The following is a 14,362-nucleotide window of genomic DNA, read 5'->3' as shown; positions in this document are numbered from 1 at the left end:
TAGTTGAAAGGCTTCCAAACACTACACCTGTAAACCTACTAGTTGAAAGGCTTCCAAACACTACACCTCTAAACCTACTAGTTGAAAGGCTTCCAAACACTACACCTGTAAACCTACTAGTTGAAAGGCTTCCAAACACTACACCTCTAGACCTACTAGTTGAAAGGCTTCCAAACACTACACCTCTAGACCTACTAGTTGAAAGGCTTCCAAACACTACACCTGTAAACCTACTAGTTGAAAGGCTTCCAAACACTACACCTCTAAACCTTCTAGTTGAAAGGCTTCCAAACACTACACCTCTAAACCTACTAGTTGAAAGGCTTCCAAACACTACCACACTAAACCTTCTACTTGAAAGGCTTCCAAACACTACACCTCTAGACCTACTAGTTGAAAGGCTTCCAAACACTACACCTGTAAACCTACTAGTTGAAAGGCTTCCAAACACTACACATCTAAACCTACTAGTTGAAAGGCTCCAAAACACTACACCTCTAAACCTACTAGTTGAAAGGCTCCAAAACACTACACCTGTAAACCTACTAGTTGAAAGGCTTCCAAACACTACCACACTAAACCTTCTACTTGAAAGGCTTCCAAACACTACACCTCTAAACTTACTAGTTGAAAGGCTTCCAAACACTACACCTCTAAACTTACTAGTTGAAAGGCTTCCAAACACTACACCTCTAAACCTACTAGTTGGAAGGCTTCCAAACACTACACCTCTAAACCTACTAGTTGAACGGCTTCCAAACACTACACCTCTAAACATACTAGTTGAACGGCTTTCAAACACTGCACCTCTAAACCTACTAGTTCATAGGCTTCCAAACACTGCACCTCTAAACCTACTAGTTGAAAGGCTTCAAAACACTACACCTCTAAACCTACTAGTTGAACGGCTTCCAAACACTGCACCTCTAAACCTTCTAGTTGAAAGGCTTCCAAACACTGCACCTCTAAACCTACTAGTTGGAAGGCTTCCAAACACTACACCTGTAAACTTACTAGTTCAAAGGCTTCCAAACACTACACCTCTAAACCTACCAGTTGAAAGGCTTCCAAACACTGCACCTCTAAACCTACTAGTTCATAGGCTTCCAAACACTGCACCTCTAAACCTACTAGTTGAAAGGCTTCAAAACACTACACCTCTAAACCTACTAGTTGAAAGGCTTCCAAACACTACACCTCTAAACCTACTAGTTGAGAGGCTTCCAAATACTACACCTCTAAACCTACTAGTTTAAAGGCTTCCAAACACTACACCTCTAAACCTACTAGTTTAAAGGCTTCTAAACACTACACCTGTAAACCTACCAGTTGAAAGGCTTCCAAACACTACACCTCTAAACCTACTAGTTGAAAGGCTTCCAAACACTACACCTCTAGACCTACTAGTTGAAAGGCTTCCAAACACTACACCTCTAGACCTACTAGTTGAAAGGCTTCCAAACACTACACCTGTAAACCTACTAGTTGAAAGGCTTCCAAACACTACACCTCTAAACCTTCTAGTTGAAAGGCTTCCAAACTCTACACATCTAAACCTACTAGTTGAAAGGCTCCAAAACACTACACCTCTAAACCTACTTGTTGAAAGGCTCCAAAACACTACACCTGTAAACCTACTAGTTGAAAGGCTTCCAAACACTACACCTCTAAACCTTCTAGTTGAAAGGCTTCCAAACACTACACCTCTAAACCTACTAGTTGAAAGGCTTCCAAACACTACCACACTAAACCTTCTACTTGAAAGGCTTCCAAACACTACACCTCTAGACCTACTAGTTGAAAGGCTTCCAAACACTACACCTGTAAACCTACTAGTTGAAAGGCTTCCAAACACTACACATCTAAACCTACTAGTTGAAAGGCTCCAAAACACTACACCTCTAAACCTACTAGTTGAAAGGCTCCAAAACACTACACCTGTAAACCTACTAGTTGAAAGGCTTCCAAACACTACCACACTAAACCTTCTACTTGAAAGGCTTCCAAACACTACACCTCTAAACTTACTAGTTGAAAGGCTTCCAAACACTACACCTCTAAACTTACTAGTTGAAAGGCTTCCAAACACTACACCTCTAAACCTACTAGTTGGAAGGCTTCCAAACACTACACCTCTAAACCTACTAGTTGAACGGCTTCCAAACACTACACCTCTAAACATACTAGTTGAACGGCTTTCAAACACTGCACCTCTAAACCTACTAGTTCATAGGCTTCCAAACACTGCACCTCTAAACCTACTAGTTGAAAGGCTTCAAAACACTACACCTCTAAACCTACTAGTTGAACGGCTTCCAAACACTGCACCTCTAAACCTTCTAGTTGAAAGGCTTCCAAACACTGCACCTCTAAACCTACTAGTTGGAAGGCTTCCAAACACTACACCTGTAAACTTACTAGTTCAAAGGCTTCCAAACACTACACCTCTAAACCTACCAGTTGAAAGGCTTCCAAACACTGCACCTCTAAACCTACTAGTTCATAGGCTTCCAAACACTGCACCTCTAAACCTACTAGTTGAAAGGCTTCAAAACACTACACCTCTAAACCTACTAGTTGAAAGGCTTCCAAACACTACACCTCTAAACCTACTAGTTGAGAGGCTTCCAAATACTACACCTCTAAACCTACTAGTTTAAAGGCTTCCAAACACTACACCTCTAAACCTACTAGTTTAAAGGCTTCTAAACACTACACCTGTAAACCTACCAGTTGAAAGGCTTCCAAACACTACACCTCTAAACCTACTAGTTGAAAGGCTTCCAAACACTACACCTCTAGACCTACTAGTTGAAAGGCTTCCAAACACTACACCTCTAGACCTACTAGTTGAAAGGCTTCCAAACACTACACCTGTAAACCTACTAGTTGAAAGGCTTCCAAACACTACACCTCTAAACCTTCTAGTTGAAAGGCTTCCAAACTCTACACATCTAAACCTACTAGTTGAAAGGCTCCAAAACACTACACCTCTAAACCTACTTGTTGAAAGGCTCCAAAACACTACACCTGTAAACCTACTAGTTGAAAGGCTTCCAAACACTACCACACTAAACCTTTTACTTGAAAGGCTTCCAAACACTACACCTCTAAACTTACTAGTTGAAAGGCTTCCAAACACTACACCTCTAAACCTACTAGTTGGAAGGCTTCCAAACACTACACCTCTAAACCTACTAGTTGAACGGCTTCCAAACACTACACCTCTAAACATATTAGTTGAACGGCTTTCAAACACTGCACCTCTAAACCTACTAGTTCATAGGCTTCCAAACACTGCACCTCTAAACCTACTAGTTGAAAGGCTTCAAAACACTACACCTCTAAACCTACTAGTTGAACGGCTTCCAAACACTGCACCTCTAAACCTTCTAGTTGAAAGGCTTCCAAACACTGCACCTCTAAACCTACTAGTTGGAAGGCTTCCAAACACTACACCTGTAAACCTACTAGTTCAAAGGCTTCCAAACACTACACCTCTAAACCTACTAGTTGAAAGGCTTCCAAACACTACACCTGTAAACCTACTAGTTGAAAGGCTTCCAAACACTACACCTCTAGACCTACTAGTTGAAAGGCTTCCAAACACTACACCTGTAAACCTACTAGTTCAAAGGCTTCCAAACACTACACCTGTAAACCTACTAGTTGAAAGGCTTCCAAACACTACACCTCTAAACCTACTAGTTGAAAGGCTTCCAAACACTACCACACTAAACCTTCTACTTGAAAGGCTTCCAAACACTACACCTCTAAACTTACTAGTTGAACGGCTTCCAAACACTACACCTCTAAACCTACTAGTTGGAAGGCTTCCAAACACTACACCTCTAAACCTACTAGTTGAACGGCTTCCAAACACTACACCTCTAAACATACTAGTTGAACGGCTTTCAAACACTGCACCTCTAAACCTACTAGTTCATAGGCTTCCAAACACTGCACCTCTAAACCTACTAGTTGAAAGGCTTCAAAACACTACACCTCTAAACCTACTAGTTGAAAGGCTTCCAAACACTGCACCTCTAAACCTTCTAGTTGAAAGGCTTCCAAACACTGCACCTCTAAACCTACTAGTTGGAAGGCTTCCAAACACTACACCTGTAAACCTACTAGTTCAAAGGCTTCCAAACACTACACCTCTAAACCTACCAGTTGAAAGGCTTCCAAACACTGCACCTCTAAACCTACTAGTTCATAGGCTTCCAAACACTGCACCTCTAAACCTACTAGTAGAAAGGCTTCAAAACACTACACCTCTAAACCTACTAGTTGAAAGGCTTCCAAACACTACACCTCTAAACCTACTAGTTGAGAGGCTTCCAAATACTACACCTCTAAACCTACTAGTTTAAAGGCTTCCAAACACTACACCTCTAAACCTACTAGTTTAAAGGCTTCTAAACACTACACCTGTAAACCTACTAGTTGAAAGGCTTCCAAACACCGCACCTCTAAACCTACTAGTTGAAAGGCTTCCAAACACTACACCTCTAGACCTACTAGTTGAAAGGCTTCCAAACACTACACCTCTAGACCTACTAGTTGAAAGGCTTCCAAACACTACACCTGTAAACCTACTAGTTGAAAGGCTTCCAAACACTACACCTCTAAACCTTCTAGTTTAAAGGCTTCCAAACTCTACACATCTAAACCTACTAGTTGAAAGGCTCCAAAACACTACACCTCTAAACCTACTAGTTGAAAGGCTCCAAAACACCACACCTGTAAACCTACTAGTTGAAAGGCTTCCAAACACTACACCTGTAAACCTACTAGTTGAAAGGCTTCCAAACACTACACCTCTAAACCTACTAGTTGAAAGGCTTCCAAACACTACACCTGTAAACCTACTAGTTGAAAGGCTTCCAAACACTACACCTCTAGACCTACTAGTTGAAAGGCTTCCAAACACTACACCTGTAAACCTACTAGTTCAAAGGCTTCCAAACACTACACCTGTAAACCTACTAGTTGAAAGGCTTCCAAACACTACACCTCTAAACCTACTAGTTGAAAGGCTTCCAAACACTACCACACTAAACCTTCTACTTGAAAGGCTTCCAAACACTACACCTCTAAACTTACTAGTTGAAAGGCTTCCAAACACTACACCTCTAAACCTACTAGTTGGAAGGCTTCCAAACACTACACCTCTAAACCTACTAGTTGAACGGCTTCCAAACACTACACCTCTAAACATACTAGTTGAACGGCTTTCAAACACTGCACCTCTAAACCTACTAGTTGAAAGGCTTCCAAACACTACACCTCTAAACCTTCTAGTTGAAAGGCTTCCAAACTCTACACATCTAAACCTACTAGTTGAAAGGCTCCAAAACACTACACCTCTAAACCTACTTGTTGAAAGGCTCCAAAACACTACACCTCTAAACCTACTAGTTGGAAGGCTTCCAAACACTACACCTGTAAACCTACTAGTTCAAAGGCTTCCAAACACTACACCTCTAAACCTACTAGTTGAAAGGCTTCCAAACACTACACCTGTAAACCTACTAGTTGAAAGGCTTCCAAACACTACACCTCTAGACCTACTAGTTGAAAGGCTTCCAAACACTACACCTGTAAACCTACTAGTTCAAAGACTTCCAAACACTACACCTGTAAACCTACTAGTTGAAAGGCTTCCAAACACTACACCTCTAAACCTACTAGTTGAAAGGCTTCCAAACACTACCACACTAAACCTTCTACTTGAAAGGCTTCCAAACACTACACCTCTAAACCTACTAGTTGAAAGGCTTCCAAACACTACACCTCTAAACCTACTAGTTGGAAGGCTTCCAAACACTACACCTCTAAACCTACTAGTTGAACGGCTTCCAAACACTACACCTCTAAACATACTAGTTGAACGGCTTTCAAACACTGCACCTCTAAACCTACTAGTTCATAGGCTTCCAAACACTGCACCTCTAAACCTACTAGTTGAAAGGCTTCAAAACACTACACCTCTAAACCTACTAGTTCAAAGGCTTCCAAACACTGCACCTCTAAACCTTCTAGTTGAAAGGCTTCCAAACACTACACCTCTAGACCTACTAGTTGAACGGCTTCCAAACACTACACCTCTAAACATACTAGTTGAACGGCTTTCAAACACTGCACCTCTAAACCTACTAGTTCATAGGCTTCCAAACACTGCACCTCTAAACCTACTAGTTGAAAGGCTTCAAAACACTACACCTCTAAACCTACTAGTTGAACGGCTTCCAAACACTGCACCTCTAAACCTTCTAGTTGAAAGGCTTCCAAACACTGCACCTCTAAACCTACTAGTTGGAAGGCTTCCAAACACTACACCTGTAAACCTACTAGTTCAAAGGCTTCCAAACACTACACCTCTAAACCTACTAGTTGAAAGGCTTCCAAACACTACACCTGTAAACCTACTAGTTGAAAGGCTTCCAAACACTACACCTCTAGACCTACTAGTTGAAAGGCTTCCAAACACTACACCTGTAAACCTACTAGTTCAAAGGCTTCCAAACACTACACCTGTAAACCTACTAGTTGAAAGGCTTCCAAACACTACACCTCTAAACCTACTAGTTGAAAGGCTTCCAAACACTACCACACTAAACCTTCTACTTGAAAGGCTTCCAAACACTACACCTCTAAACTTACTAGTTGAAAGGCTTCCAAACACTACACCTCTAAACCTACTAGTTGAACGGCTTCCAAACACTACACCTCTAAACATACTAGTTGAACGGCTTTCAAACACTGCACCTCTAAACCTACTAGTTCATAGGCTTCCAAACACTGCACCTCTAAACCTACTAGTTGAAAGGCTTCAAAACACTACACCTCTAAACCTACTAGTTGAAAGGCTTCCAAACACTGCACCTCTAAACCTACTAGTTGGAAGGCTTCCAAACACTACACCTGTAAACCTACTAGTTGAAAGGCTTCCAAACACTACACCTCTAAACCTACTAGTTGAAAGGCTTCCAAACACTACACCTCTAAACCTACTAGTTGAAAGGCTTCCAAACACTACACCTCTAGACCTACTAGTTGAAAGGCTTCCAAACACTACACCTGTAAACCTACTAGTTCAAAGGCTTCCAAACACTACACCTGTAAACCTACTAGTTGAAAGGCTTCCAAACACTACACCTCTAAACCTACTAGTTGAAAGGCTTCCAAACACTACCACACTAAACCTTCTACTTGAAAGGCTTCCAAACACTACACCTCTAAACTTACTAGTTGAAAGGCTTCCAAACACTACACCTCTAAACCTACTAGTTGGAAGGCTTCCAAACACTACACCTCTAAACCTACTAGTTGAACGGCTTCCAAACACTACACCTCTAAACATACTAGTTGAACGGCTTTCAAACACTGCACCTCTAAACCTACTAGTTCATAGGCTTCCAAACACTGCACCTCTAAACCTACGAGTTGAAAGGCTTCAAAACACTACACCTCTAAACCTACTAGTTGAACGGCTTCCAAACACTGCACCTCTAAACCTTCTAGTTGAAAGGCTTCCAAACACTGCACCTCTAAACCTACTAGTTGGAAGGCTTCCAAACACTACACCTGTAAACCTACTAGTTCAAAGGCTTCCAAACACTACACCTCTAAACCTACCAGTTGAAAGGCTTCCAAACACTGCACCTCTAAACCTACTAGTTCATAGGCTTCCAAACACTGCACCTCTAAACCTACTAGTTGAAAGGCTTCAAAACACTACACCTCTAAACCTACTAGTTGAAAGGCTTCCAAACACTACACCTCTAAACCTACTAGTTGAGAGGCTTCCAAATACTACACCTCTAAACCTACTAGTTTAAAGGCTTCCAAACACTACACCTCTAAACCTACTAGTTTAAAGGCTTCTAAACACTACACCTGTAAACCTACCAGTTGAAAGGCTTCCAAACACTACACCTCTAAACCTACTAGTTGAAAGGCTTCCAAACACTACACCTCTAGACCTACTAGTTGAAAGGCTTCCAAACACTACACCTCTAGACCTACTAGTTGAAAGGCTTCCAAACACTACACCTGTAAACCTACTAGTTGAAAGGCTTCCAAACACTACACCTCTAAACCTTCTAGTTGAAAGGCTTCCAAACACTACACCTCTAAACCTACTAGTTGAAAGGCTTCCAAACACTACCACACTAAACCTTCTACTTGAAAGGCTTCCAAACACTACACCTCTAGACCTACTAGTTGAAAGGCTTCCAAACACTACACCTGTAAACCTACTAGTTGAAAGGCTTCCAAACACTACACATCTAAACCTACTAGTTGAAAGGCTCCAAAACACTACACCTCTAAACCTACTAGTTGAAAGGCTTCCAAACACTACCACACTAAACCTTCTACTTGAAAGGCTTCCAAACACTACACCTCTAAACTTACTAGTTGAAAGGCTTCCAAACACTACACCTCTAAACTTACTAGTTGAAAGGCTTCCAAACACTACACCTCTAAACCTACTAGTTGGAAGGCTTCCAAACACTACACCTCTAAACCTACTAGTTGAACGGCTTCCAAACACTACACCTCTAAACATACTAGTTGAACGGCTTTCAAACACTGCACCTCTAAACCTACTAGTTCATAGGCTTCCAAACACTGCACCTCTAAACCTACTAGTTGAAAGGCTTCAAAACACTACACCTCTAAACCTACTAGTTGAACGGCTTCCAAACACTGCACCTCTAAACCTTCTAGTTGAAAGGCTTCCAAACACTGCACCTCTAAACCTACTAGTTGGAAGGCTTCCAAACACTACACCTGTAAACCTACTAGTTCAAAGGCTTCCAAACACTACACCTCTAAACCTACCAGTTGAAAGGCTTCCAAACACTGCACCTCTAAACCTACTAGTTCATAGGCTTCCAAACACTGCACCTCTAAACCTACTAGTTGAAAGGCTTCAAAACACTACACCTCTAAACCTACTAGTTGAAAGGCTTCCAAACACTACACCTCTAAACCTACTAGTTGAGAGGCTTCCAAATACTACACCTCTAAACCTACTAGTTTAAAGGCTTCCAAACACTACACCTCTAAACCTACTAGTTTAAAGGCTTCTAAACACTACACCTGTAAACCTACCAGTTGAAAGGCTTCCAAACACTACACCTCTAAACCTACTAGTTGAAAGGCTTCCAAACACTACACCTCTAGACCTACTAGTTGAAAGGCTTCCAAACACTACACCTCTAGACCTACTAGTTGAAAGGCTTCCAAACACTACACCTGTAAACCTACTAGTTGAAAGGCTTCCAAACACTACACCTCTAAACCTTCTAGTTGAAAGGCTTCCAAACTCTACACATCTAAACCTACTAGTTGAAAGGCTCCAAAACACTACACCTCTAAACCTACTTGTTGAAAGGCTCCAAAACACTACACCTGTAAACCTACTAGTTGAAAGGCTTCCAAACACTACCACACTAAACCTTCTACTTGAAAGGCTTCCAAACACTACACCTCTAAACTTACTAGTTGAAAGGCTTCCAAACACTACACCTCTAAACCTACTAGTTGGAAGGCTTCCAAACACTACACCTCTAAACCTACTAGTTGAACGGCTTCCAAACACTACACCTCTAAACATATTAGTTGAACGGCTTTCAAACACTGCACCTCTAAACCTACTAGTTCATAGGCTTCCAAACACTGCACCTCTAAACCTACTAGTTGAAAGGCTTCAAAACACTACACCTCTAAACCTACTAGTTGAACGGCTTCCAAACACTGCACCTCTAAACCTTCTAGTTGAAAGGCTTCCAAACACTGCACCTCTAAACCTACTAGTTGGAAGGCTTCCAAACACTACACCTGTAAACCTACTAGTTCAAAGGCTTCCAAACACTACACCTCTAAACCTACTAGTTGAAAGGCTTCCAAACACTACACCTGTAAACCTACTAGTTGAAAGGCTTCCAAACACTACACCTCTAGACCTACTAGTTGAAAGGCTTCCAAACACTACACCTGTAAACCTACTAGTTCAAAGGCTTCCAAACACTACACCTGTAAACCTACTAGTTGAAAGGCTTCCAAACACTACACCTCTAAACCTACTAGTTGAAAGGCTTCCAAACACTACCACACTAAACCTTCTACTTGAAAGGCTTCCAAACACTACACCTCTAAACTTACTAGTTGAAAGGCTTCCAAACACTACACCTCTAAACCTACTAGTTGGAAGGCTTCCAAACACTACACCTCTAAACCTACTAGTTGAACGGCTTCCAAACACTACACCTCTAAACATACTAGTTGAACGGCTTTCAAACACTGCACCTCTAAACCTACTAGTTCATAGGCTTCCAAACACTGCACCTCTAAACCTACTAGTTGAAAGGCTTCAAAACACTACACCTCTAAACCTACTAGTTGAACGGCTTCCAAACACTGCACCTCTAAACCTTCTAGTTGAAAGGCTTCCAAACACTGCACCTCTAAACCTACTAGTTGGAAGGCTTCCAAACACTACACCTGTAAACCTACTAGTTCAAAGGCTTCCAAACACTACACCTCTAAACCTACCAGTTGAAAGGCTTCCAAACACTGCACCTCTAAACCTACTAGTTCATAGGCTTCCAAACACTGCACCTCTAAACCTACTAGTAGAAAGGCTTCAAAACAATACACCTCTAAACCTACTAGTTGAAAGGCTTCCAAACACTACACCTCTAAACCTACTAGTTGAGAGGCTTCCAAATACTACACCTCTAAACCTACTAGTTTAAAGGCTTCCAAACACTACACCTCTAAACCTACTAGTTTAAAGGCTTCTAAACACTACACCTGTAAACCTACTAGTTGAAAGGCTTCCAAACACTACACCTCTAAACCTACTAGTTGAAAGGCTTCCAAACACTACACCTCTAGACCTACTAGTTGAAAGGCTTCCAAACACTACACCTCTAGACCTACTAGTTGAAAGGCTTCCAAACACTACACCTGTAAACCTACTAGTTGAAAGGCTTCCAAACACTACACCTCTAAACCTTCTAGTTGAAAGGCTTCCAAACTCTACACATCTAAACCTACTAGTTGAAAGGCTCCAAAACACTACACCTCTAAACCTACTAGTTGAAAGGCTCCAAAACACCACACCTGTAAACCTACTAGTTGAAAGGCTTCCAAACACTACACCTCTAAACCTACTAGTTGAAAGGCTTCCAAACACTACACCTCTAAACCTACTAGTTGAAAGGCTTCCAAACACTACACCTGTAAACCTACTAGTTGAAAGGCTTCCAAACACTACACCTCTAGACCTACTAGTTGAAAGGCTTCCAAACACTACACCTGTAAACCTACTAGTTCAAAGGCTTCCAAACACTACACCTGTAAACCTACTAGTTGAAAGGCTTCCAAACACTACACCTCTAAACCTACTAGTTGAAAGGCTTCCAAACACTACCACACTAAACCTTCTACTTGAAAGGCTTCCAAACACTACACCTCTAAACTTACTAGTTGAAAGGCTTCCAAACACTACACCTCTAAACCTACTAGTTGGAAGGCTTCCAAACACTACACCTCTAAACCTACTAGTTGAACGGCTTCCAAACACTACACCTCTAAACATACTAGTTGAACGGCTTTCAAACACTGCACCTCTAAACCTACTAGTTGAAAGGCTTCCAAACACTACACCTCTAAACCTTCTAGTTGAAAGGCTTCCAAACTCTACACATCTAAACCTACTAGTTGAAAGGCTCCAAAACACTACACCTCTAAACCTACTTGTTGAAAGGCTCCAAAACACTACACCTGTAAACCTACTAGTTGAAAGGCTTCCAAACACTACACCTGTAAACCTACTAGTTGAAAGGCTTCCAAACACTACACCTCTAAACCTACTAGTTGAAAGGCTTCCAAACACTACACCTCTAAACCTACTAGTTGAAAGGCTTCCAAACACTACACCTCTAGACCTACTAGTTGAAAGGCTTCGAAACACTACACCTGTAAACCTACTAGTTCAAAGACTTCCAAACACTACACCTGTAAACCTACTAGTTGAAAGGCTTCCAAACACTACACCTCTAAACCTACTAGTTGAAAGGCTTCCAAACACTACCACACTAAACCTTCTACTTGAAAGGCTTCCAAACACTACACCTCTAAACCTACTAGTTGAAAGGCTTCCAAACACTACACCTCTAAACCTACTAGTTGGAAGGCTTCCAAACACTACACCTCTAAACCTACTAGTTGAACGGCTTCCAAACACTACACCTCTAAACATACTAGTTGAACGGCTTTCAAACACTGCACCTCTAAACCTACTAGTTCATAGGCTTCCAAACACTGCACCTCTAAACCTACTAGTTGAAAGGCTTCAAAACACTACACCTCTAAACCTACTAGTTCAAAGGCTTCCAAACACTGCACCTCTAAACCTTCTAGTTGAAAGGCTTCCAAACACTACACCTCTAGACCTACTAGTTGAACGGCTTTCAAACACTGCACCTCTAAACCTACTAGTTCATAGGCTTCCAAACACTGCACCTCTAAACCTACTAGTTGAAAGGCTTCAAAACACTACACCTCTAAACCTACTAGTTGAACGGCTTCCAAACACTGCACCTCTAAACCTTCTAGTTGAAAGGCTTCCAAACACTGCACCTCTAAACCTACTAGTTGGAAGGCTTCCAAACACTACACCTGTAAACCTACTAGTTCAAAGGCTTCCAAACACTACACCTCTAAACCTACTAGTTGAAAGGCTTCCAAACACTACACCTGTAAACCTACTAGTTGAAAGGCTTCCAAACACTACACCTCTAGACCTACTAGTTGAAAGGCTTCCAAACACTACACCTGTAAACCTACTAGTTCAAAGGGTTCCAAACACTACACCTGTAAACCTACTAGTTGAAAGGCTCCCAAACACTACACCTCTAAACCTACTAGTTGAAAGGCTTCCAAACACTACCACACTAAACCTTCTACTTGAAAGGCTTCCAAACACTACACCTCTAAACTTACTAGTTGAAAGGCTTCCAAACACTACACCTCTAAACCTACTAGTTGGAAGGCTTCCAAACACTACACCTCTAAACCTACTAGTTGAAAGGCTTCCAAACACTACACCTCTAAACATACTAGTTGAACGGCTTTCAAACACTGCACCACTAAACCTACTAGTTCATAGGCTTCCAAACACTGCACCTCTAAACCTACTAGTTGAAAGGCTTCAAAACACTACACCTCTAAACCTACTAGTTCAAAGGCTTCCAAACACTGCACCTCTAAACCTTCTAGTTGAAAGGCTTCCAAACACTACACCTCTAGACCTACTAGTTGAAAGGCTTCCAAACACTACACCTGTAAACCTACTAGTTCAAAGGCTTCCAAACACTACACCTGTAAACCTACTAGTTGAAAGGCTTCCAAACACTACACCTCTAAACCTACTAGTTGAAAGGCTTCCAAACACTACCACACTAAACCTTCTACTTGAAAGGCTTCCAAACACTACACCTCTAAACTTACTAGTTGAAAGGCTTCCAAACACTACACCTCTAAACCTACTAGTTGGAAGGCTTCCAAACACTACACCTCTAAACCTACTAGTTGAACGGCTTCCAAACACTACACCTCTAAACATACTAGTTGAACGGCTTTCAAACACTGCACCTCTAAACCTACTTGTTCATAGGCTTCCAAACACTGCACCTCTAAACCTACTTGTTCAAAGGCTTCCAAACACCGCACCTCTAAACCTACTAGTTGAAAGGCTTCAAAACACTACACCTCTAAACCTACTAGTTGAATGGCTTCCAAACACTGCACCTCTAAACCTACTAGTTGAAAGGCTTCCAAACACTGCACCTCTAAACCTACTAGTTGGAAGGCTTCCAAACACTACACTTCTAAACCTACTAGTTGAAAGGCTTCCAAACACTACACCTGTAAACCTACTAGTTCAAAGGCTTCCAAACACTACACCTCTAAACCTACTAGTTTAAAGGCTTCCAAACACTACACCTCTAAACCTACTAGTTGAACGGCTTCCAAACACTACACCTCTAAACCTACTAGTTGAAAGGCTTCCAAACACTATACCTCTAAACCTACTAGTTTAAAGGCTTCCAAACACTACACCTCTAAACCTACCAGTTGAAAGGCTTCCAAACACTTCACCTCTAAACCTACTAGTTGAAAGGCTTCCAAACACTGCACCTCTAAACCTACTAGTTCATAGGCTTCCAAACACTGCACCTCTAAACCTACTTGTTCAAAGGCTTCCAAACAGTACACCTCTAGACCTACTAGTTGAAAGGCTTCCAAACACTACACCTCTAAACCTACTAGTTGAAAG

The 14,362-nt window shown here is 41.6% G+C and overlaps 1 protein-coding gene across 3 annotated transcripts in view; it reads left to right on the top strand.

The window, feature by feature from the left end:
- The window catches only part of LOC124114713 (E3 ubiquitin-protein ligase SHPRH-like), a 460,251-nt gene that overhangs the window by 26,090 nt on the left and 419,799 nt on the right, over positions 1-14,362 (top strand). The window lies entirely within an intron of this gene.

This window comes from Haliotis rufescens, unplaced genomic scaffold, assembly GCF_023055435.1.
Source record: "Haliotis rufescens isolate VD_foot unplaced genomic scaffold, xgHalRufe1.0.p SCAF_5, whole genome shotgun sequence".
NCBI lineage: Eukaryota > Metazoa > Mollusca > Gastropoda > Lepetellida > Haliotidae > Haliotis > Haliotis rufescens.
This window is presented reverse-complemented; position numbering and strand designations above follow the sequence as displayed.